Here is a 6,860-nt window from a genome sequence, read left to right as displayed (position 1 = left end):
TTAATTATCATTTTTTATGCACACCAATATTTTGTTTACTTGTTTTGACCACAGCTAAACATGACCTCAGTCTGCTCTCTAAGTTGGGACCATTTACAAGAATTAATCACACAAGTAACTCATCTTCTTGCCTTCCACAGCTCAATGCTTTATACTTAACAAATTTGAGTTTTGTGTGCCATCAGCCTGCCCAGGTGATGCTACTCAACTGGGTCTTTTGAAATTCTTTCTAGTCCTCTCTAACCCTCACATAAATAACCTGCCATCCACAGATTTTTCCTGTTCCCTTGTCAAATTTTGCTCTTTTCTAAATCAGTGATAAATATGCTAAATCACAGAGAGCTATTATTTTATTTAGTACAATTGCTAGTACAATTCCAATATAAAAAATCTCTAGTTTGACAATTTTATGTCTCTCTGAAAGTTAGCCTGTTTCCTACCTGTGTTTTAAACTTCAGTAGCCATTACCTTTTTTAGAATGGCAAGTAATTAAAACATGGTGGTTTAAAGCTCACTTCTACTCTGGCTCCCTTTTCCAGACATGAAAAGCTATCTGTAATAAAGACAAACTGGTAGAACACACCTCTGTTATACAGAATCAGATATTTCCCCCCACAATAATAGAATTTATATTCTTAGCCTGCCTGTGTTACAGGGGGTTTGGCCCACATAAAGATTTCTTTAAAGGAGAAAGATTTTTGAGCAGTCTTGGGGATCTGGAGAGGTCCCAGCTGACTGGAAGCTGGTGAATGGTATCCTGATTTTCAAGAAGGACAAGAAGGAGGACCCCAGACACTACAGGGCTGTCAGTGTCACTTCAGAGCCTGCTAAAATCACTGAAAACTTTATTCTGGGAGGTGTTGAGGGTCTGCCAGGACCATGCAGTCAGAGCCTGTCAGACCTGATCTCCTGCAGCAGGGAGCCCACCTGGCTGATCAGGGGAAGCCACTTGATGGAATCTTTTTGGACTTGAGCAAAGTTTTGATACCATCTCTGCCAGGATCCTTCTGGACAAAATGTCCAGGCCACAGCTGGACAAACTCACCGTGGGATGGGTGAGCAGCTGGCTCAGGGCTGGGCACAGAGGGTGGCAGTGGCTGGGGTGACACCAGGCTGGGGCCTGTCACCAGTGGGGCTCTGCAGGGCCCCACCCTCAGCCCTGTGCCCGACACCTTCACTCATGGTCTGGAGCCAGGAGCCAAAGGAGCCCTCAGGGAGTTTGCTGGTGGCCATGAATGAGGAGGAGCTGTTGGCTCCTGGGAGGGCAGAGAGGCCCTGCAGAGCCCCAGGCAGTGGCACAGAAGGGCAATCCCAGCCATGTGAAGTTCTCAGGCACTGCAGAGCAGGGCAATCCCAGCCATGTGAAGTTTTCAGGCAATGGCAGAGAAGGGCAATCCCAGCCATGTGAAGTTTTCAGGCAGTGGCAGAGCAGGGCAATCCCAGCCATGTGAAGTTTTCAGGCAATGGCACAGAAGGGCAATCCCAGCCATGTGAAGTTCTCAGGCAGTGGCAGAGAAGGGCAATCCCAGCCATGTGAAGTTTTCAGGCAATGGCAGAGAAGGGCAATCCCAGCCATGTGAAGTTCAGCTCAGAGGCTGCCAGAGCTCCAGGGATATTTGGGCAACACTCCCAGGGATGCACAGGGGGGATTGTTGGGGTGTCTGTGCAGGGCCAGGAGCTGCACTGGGTGGCTCTGATGGGTCCCTCCCAGCTCAGCACAGTTCCTGATTCCATGGCTCTATGGTAAGATGCCCATTGTGGTTTCACCCCAGCAGCCCCCAAGCCCCTGGCAGGGCTCACTCGCCTCCAGGGGGATCAGCCAGAGAATGGGGATGGGAAAAGTGAGAAAACTCCTGTGGTGGGATAAAGACAATTTCATAGGGAAAGCAAAAGCTGTGCCCACAAGCAAAACAAAACAAGGAATTAATTCCCATGGGCGGGCAGGTGTTCAGCACCTCCAGGAGAGCAGGGCCACATCCCCTGGAAGGGTGACTTGGGGAAGCCAAACTCCATCACTCCAAACCCCTTCCTTCTTCCCCCTTCCTATCCTGATGCCATAAGGTGTGGGATGCCCCTGTGGTCAGCTGGGGTCATCTGTCCTGGCTCTGCTCCCCTAAGCCTCCCAGGCACCCCCAACTTCCTCGCCAGTGTGGCAGTACAAAAAGTAGAAAAGGTCTCTGTGTAACCTCAGCAATAACAAAACCAAAAACATTTTAATACTATCAACTCTGTGTTCAGCACAAATTCAAAACATAGCCCGGGTCTGCAAAAAAAATTAAGTCTACCCCAGCTGAAACCAGCACAATGTCTTACTAAAAAAATATAGTTTCCCACTTTGGAAACTGAGTTTTATATAGATAAAAAATAATTTCGTGCTTTGGACAAATCTCTAGTATTTTAAGGGTGACATCTTTCAAAATTTTTTATTATTAAGAGAACCCCCAGTGAAACCACCGACTCTCCCGTTACCTGCCGTGGTAACGAGACGGACCGCCCTGATCGCATCCAAAAGCACCATTGCGTGTGTAAACAGCGACAGCAGGGAAGTTCGGAATTCCTTTTCAGGGTCGTTTGGCAGCTCCCGGGCAGGGAAGGACCAGGCGGGCCCCACACGCGGGTGGCGAATTCTCGGTGCCGTACCGCCATCTCTCGGTCCCGCTCCGCGCAGCAGCGCAGCGGCCTCGCATTCTGCACTCTGCATCCCGCACTCTGTATCCTGCACCTGCATCCCGCCCCTGCATCCCACCCCTGCATCCCGCCTCTGCATCCCACACTCATCCCGCGCTCCGCATCCCCCACTCCGCATCCCGCACTCCGTATCCCGCACTCTGCATCCCCCACTCCGCATCCCGCACTCCGCCGCACTCTGCATCCCGCACTCTGCATCCCCACTCCGCATCCCGCGCTGGACATTCCTGCACTCCGCACCTGCGCTCCGCGCTCCCGCAGCCCCGCTCTCGGCGCTCCCGAGCTCCCCCGCCGTCCCGCTGGATGCGATTCCCGTCGGCTGCTCCCGGGAGCGGCGTTTCCCCGGCAGGAATCGCCCTGCGCTGCCGGGCACGGCGGGCCCGGGGCTCCAGCCCTGCTCGCACTGTTCACACCCTCCTCCACACCGTGGCTGCTTCCCAGGGCAAAGCCTGCGGGCACCCGGCAGGGCTGTAACAGGAATATTTAGGAATCCTGCACCCCTCTGAGGGGAAAGTAGAGAGTGCAATCTTCAGAACTTCTCTGCGTGAGTTTTCAAACCTGTAAAACCTGTGATAGATAAAAAGCATATTAAAAACACAGCTCTACTTTCTAGCCAAGACATGTTTACCTATCATGAATGTAATCGACTTTTAAAGTACAAAAGATGTGGTGCAAGACCTGCGATTGGGTGTGTGGAGTCCCAGTCCCAGTGACTCACCAGGAGCCATCCAGAGGTTCACCTTCTCAGTACTGCCACACGGAACTGCTCTGCAGCAAGTGTCAGGAGTGCCAAGGATCTGTACAGTGAATTCAAAGTCCTGGAGGTGCTGAACTCTGCGCAAGATCCACCAATATCCATGTTTCCTAATCCTGGACATGCCAAAATGTTCTGTTATCGAATGAATCAAAAGTCCTTATGAAGATTATATGAACCACACAGTTACTAGAACCAAATAATTATTCCATACAGAAATTGATTCCAATAGACAAGCAATACAGACAGAACTAGAGTGGGAGCCTTAACCAAAGTAAGCACCACCTTGCTCTCCTGACCACCAAGAAAGCCTTAAAAATTATCCTGCAAAGACAAGCCCAGGAACAAAAATGACAACATGGATATAATGGAGACATTGGTCTTACAGCACATGGCATTTTCTACACACAAATCACCTCGTGGCCCAAAGGAAACAGGTAACTGCTGTTCTCTGTTCTGTGTAAGACCAGCATTACTTTTCCCCTTGCAAGTTTCCTCCACTGTTGCACGTGCCAGGTACCCTTTTCTTTCCCCCCTCATGTTATCTAACTGATTTACCAAGCAAAGTTAAATTCAGAGCAATTTTTTCCTGTCTGTGCTTAGCATAAAGTTTGCTTTCTCTGTGCCACATCTGAAGAGGAGTTTGTATCTGAACATCACAGTCTGGGAAAAAAGATTACCTCTCCTTGCAAAGCATTCCACCCTTGAAAATGCAGGACATTAACTTTATCAGAAATACTTAAAAATGTAGGCACAGGCCAGCAGCTCAGGTATTTCTGAGTTAGTGCAGTCACACAGCCCCCTGACCTCAGGCTGTGCTTTTGCCCCATAGCTGCTCCAACCCCTACAAAATGCTCTCAGTGAGCCCCAGTCCACCCAATTCCCCACAGCGAGATGCAGCCAGGTTTGTCCCAGAGCTGAAAACAAAAGCTGATGGTTGTGAAGCACTCTGTAAATCTGGATCCTTTTTTGTCTTTGAAACCAGGATCTGGATTTGAATGTTTGATCCCTTTTTTATTGCCCGTCCTCAGGAAAATCCATTCTACTACTTTCTATGAGGCCGTGGAAGTATTTTGTTCCATTACTGGAAGAAGAAAGCAGGATTCAAGACTGTAGTTTTGTTTGCTTTCATATAATAAGTTAATACAATGGATTTAAATAGAAGTGGAATTATATATGAAAATTTTTTATCATGCCAGAAAATTTCAATTAGGGGAAATTAGCCACTTGGTTCTTTCTGATAAATTAATCATAGAGATTATCTATTAAACGTGGTACTTAACCTTTTTGGCATAAGTGCCTGAGGCAGTAGTATTTAGGCTCTCCACATTAACTTGGAATTATTAATTTCTAGGCAGCTGTCTTCCAAAATGGAATTTTCACTTGTCTTTTTTTTTAAAGTAGGTCATTGTGCAGCTGTTGTTAAAGAGGCTGGCATTTGTGGAATGGTAAATCCACCATTGTACCCTATCAGCCACAAAATTGATCTCCATCAATTACAGAGTATCCTTTACTGAAATGCCCTTTCTCAGCCCCAAAGGATGTCATCCCTCACTGTGGTAGCCTTTGGCCTTTTCTGGAATGGGAATGTGTTTCAGTGGGTTATCCTGCAGCAGCTGAAGCACCACTGTGTTCACACTCTCTGCCTGCCACGAGATAAGGTCTTGCCTTGACTTCATGGTATCACTTCTATCTACATTAGAGCTGCCTTAAAATGAATCCTGAGGAAAATTGGTGTGACAGCTCTCAGCTGCCAAAGGAGCAGCTGGTTCACCTGCTGAACACCCAGTCCACACCTTCCACAATGAAATCAGCTGGTGCTTTCACTGGGGACAGGCCTTGCTGTCCCTGTGCTGCTCAGCTGTTGCACAGCTTATGGAGAGACAAACCTTGTCCTCTGCTCCTTCAGAATTAGAATCAGGACCTTGGCCTGCTTATCTTCCTCATATGTCATAAAATTTGCATAGTCTGCTGCAGGAATAGTTTGAATTCTAGAACTCTCCGCATTCTAGAGAAAAAAAAGAGTGAGGAAGTAAGAAAGTGCTGGAACCAAAGGATTCTATGGAAAGGAGTCAAGGAAAGAAAATATGAATGGCAGACAATATATATAATTTCATGTTAATGAAATGAGAAAGAATATCTCAAAATCTTAGAATAAAATGTTAGAAAGACAAGAATATACATTGAAAGGAGGACAATGGAATATACATTATGTGAGCAGCAGGCACATTATCAATGGGTAACCAAATCAGTGCCCTAGAAGACAGAATTGGTATCCAGACTACCAAACTTGTGACTGTGATGTCACAGTCAGTTTGCCCCTACTGTTAACTAGAATCAATTGATTATCAATTACCTTATTGATTACCTGAACCTATAAATTCTTGCACAGATACAATCAAGTATAAGAATGCTTGTAGACTTGGAATTGAAAGTTTAAAAAATCCTGCTTATTTTGGGATTGAGTCAGATAAACTTGAAGATCTTTGAGATTTAATAGATGGAGGATTCTGAGATAATTCAAATAGTTCAAGAACTATGATAAAATAAGACAGGGAAAGGGAAACAAAATTGAGACCTGTGTCTCAGCCAAACATGAATGAACTGAAATTCAGACTTGGACTGAGATACAGTTGAGCAGCTGTACTGCAAAAGGCCATGGGATTCATATTTTGTGTGAAAAGGGAAAGAACTATTTCAATAATAATAATTCTTGCGATCAGAACAGTGAGAAGCTGATGTGGCTCTGTAGTTTGGAAAGAAAGTGGAAAAGTGAGGTGGCCAGAAAACAGAAGTATAGTAATGAATGAGGATTTAAGAATTGTCAAAAGACCTTTTAGCAGGCCTTGTAACCTGACTGTGAAATCCTGAACATGAAGAGAGTAACAGCTCAGACACCATCCAAATTTTACAGTGAAAGGCAGGATGGGAATTGCCAGTTTTGAAATAGTAAAGGTGGAAAAGGCGCAAAACTGAGACATTATCATCAATTAAGAAATGACAGGATAGCTGGAAGGACCTGCAGGAGAAGTGACTGTTAGTGTGTAAACATGGCAGGCTTTTGGCTGATCAGGAGAAAGAGGTGAAGGTGCTCTGAGAACAATGCCCACTGCTAATAACAGCAGAGAAGCTTGGGAAAATGTGTGTATGAGACCCCTGGATTTGATAGGGATGTGGTAAGAACACTTCAATGAATTCTGCTTCAGAGAAAAATCTGACAGGTGAGTCAGGACTTTCATGGCTGAATATCAAATGCTGTCAGTACGATTAACATTTTTAAAAAGGGTATTTGCCCTCTCCCTGTGACTAATAGGAGATATTTATTAAGCCAAAGAATTTTACATCACAGGTTACAACTGGGTTACAGTTTCTCACTGAATAGGACTCTGTGATTATTCAGGGTTGTATCCTAAAGGTC

The sequence above is a fragment of the Camarhynchus parvulus genome, chromosome 11, assembly GCF_901933205.1.
Source record: "Camarhynchus parvulus chromosome 11, STF_HiC, whole genome shotgun sequence".
NCBI classification, from domain to species: domain Eukaryota; kingdom Metazoa; phylum Chordata; class Aves; order Passeriformes; family Thraupidae; genus Camarhynchus; species Camarhynchus parvulus.
Note: the sequence above shows the minus strand (reverse complement) of the source record.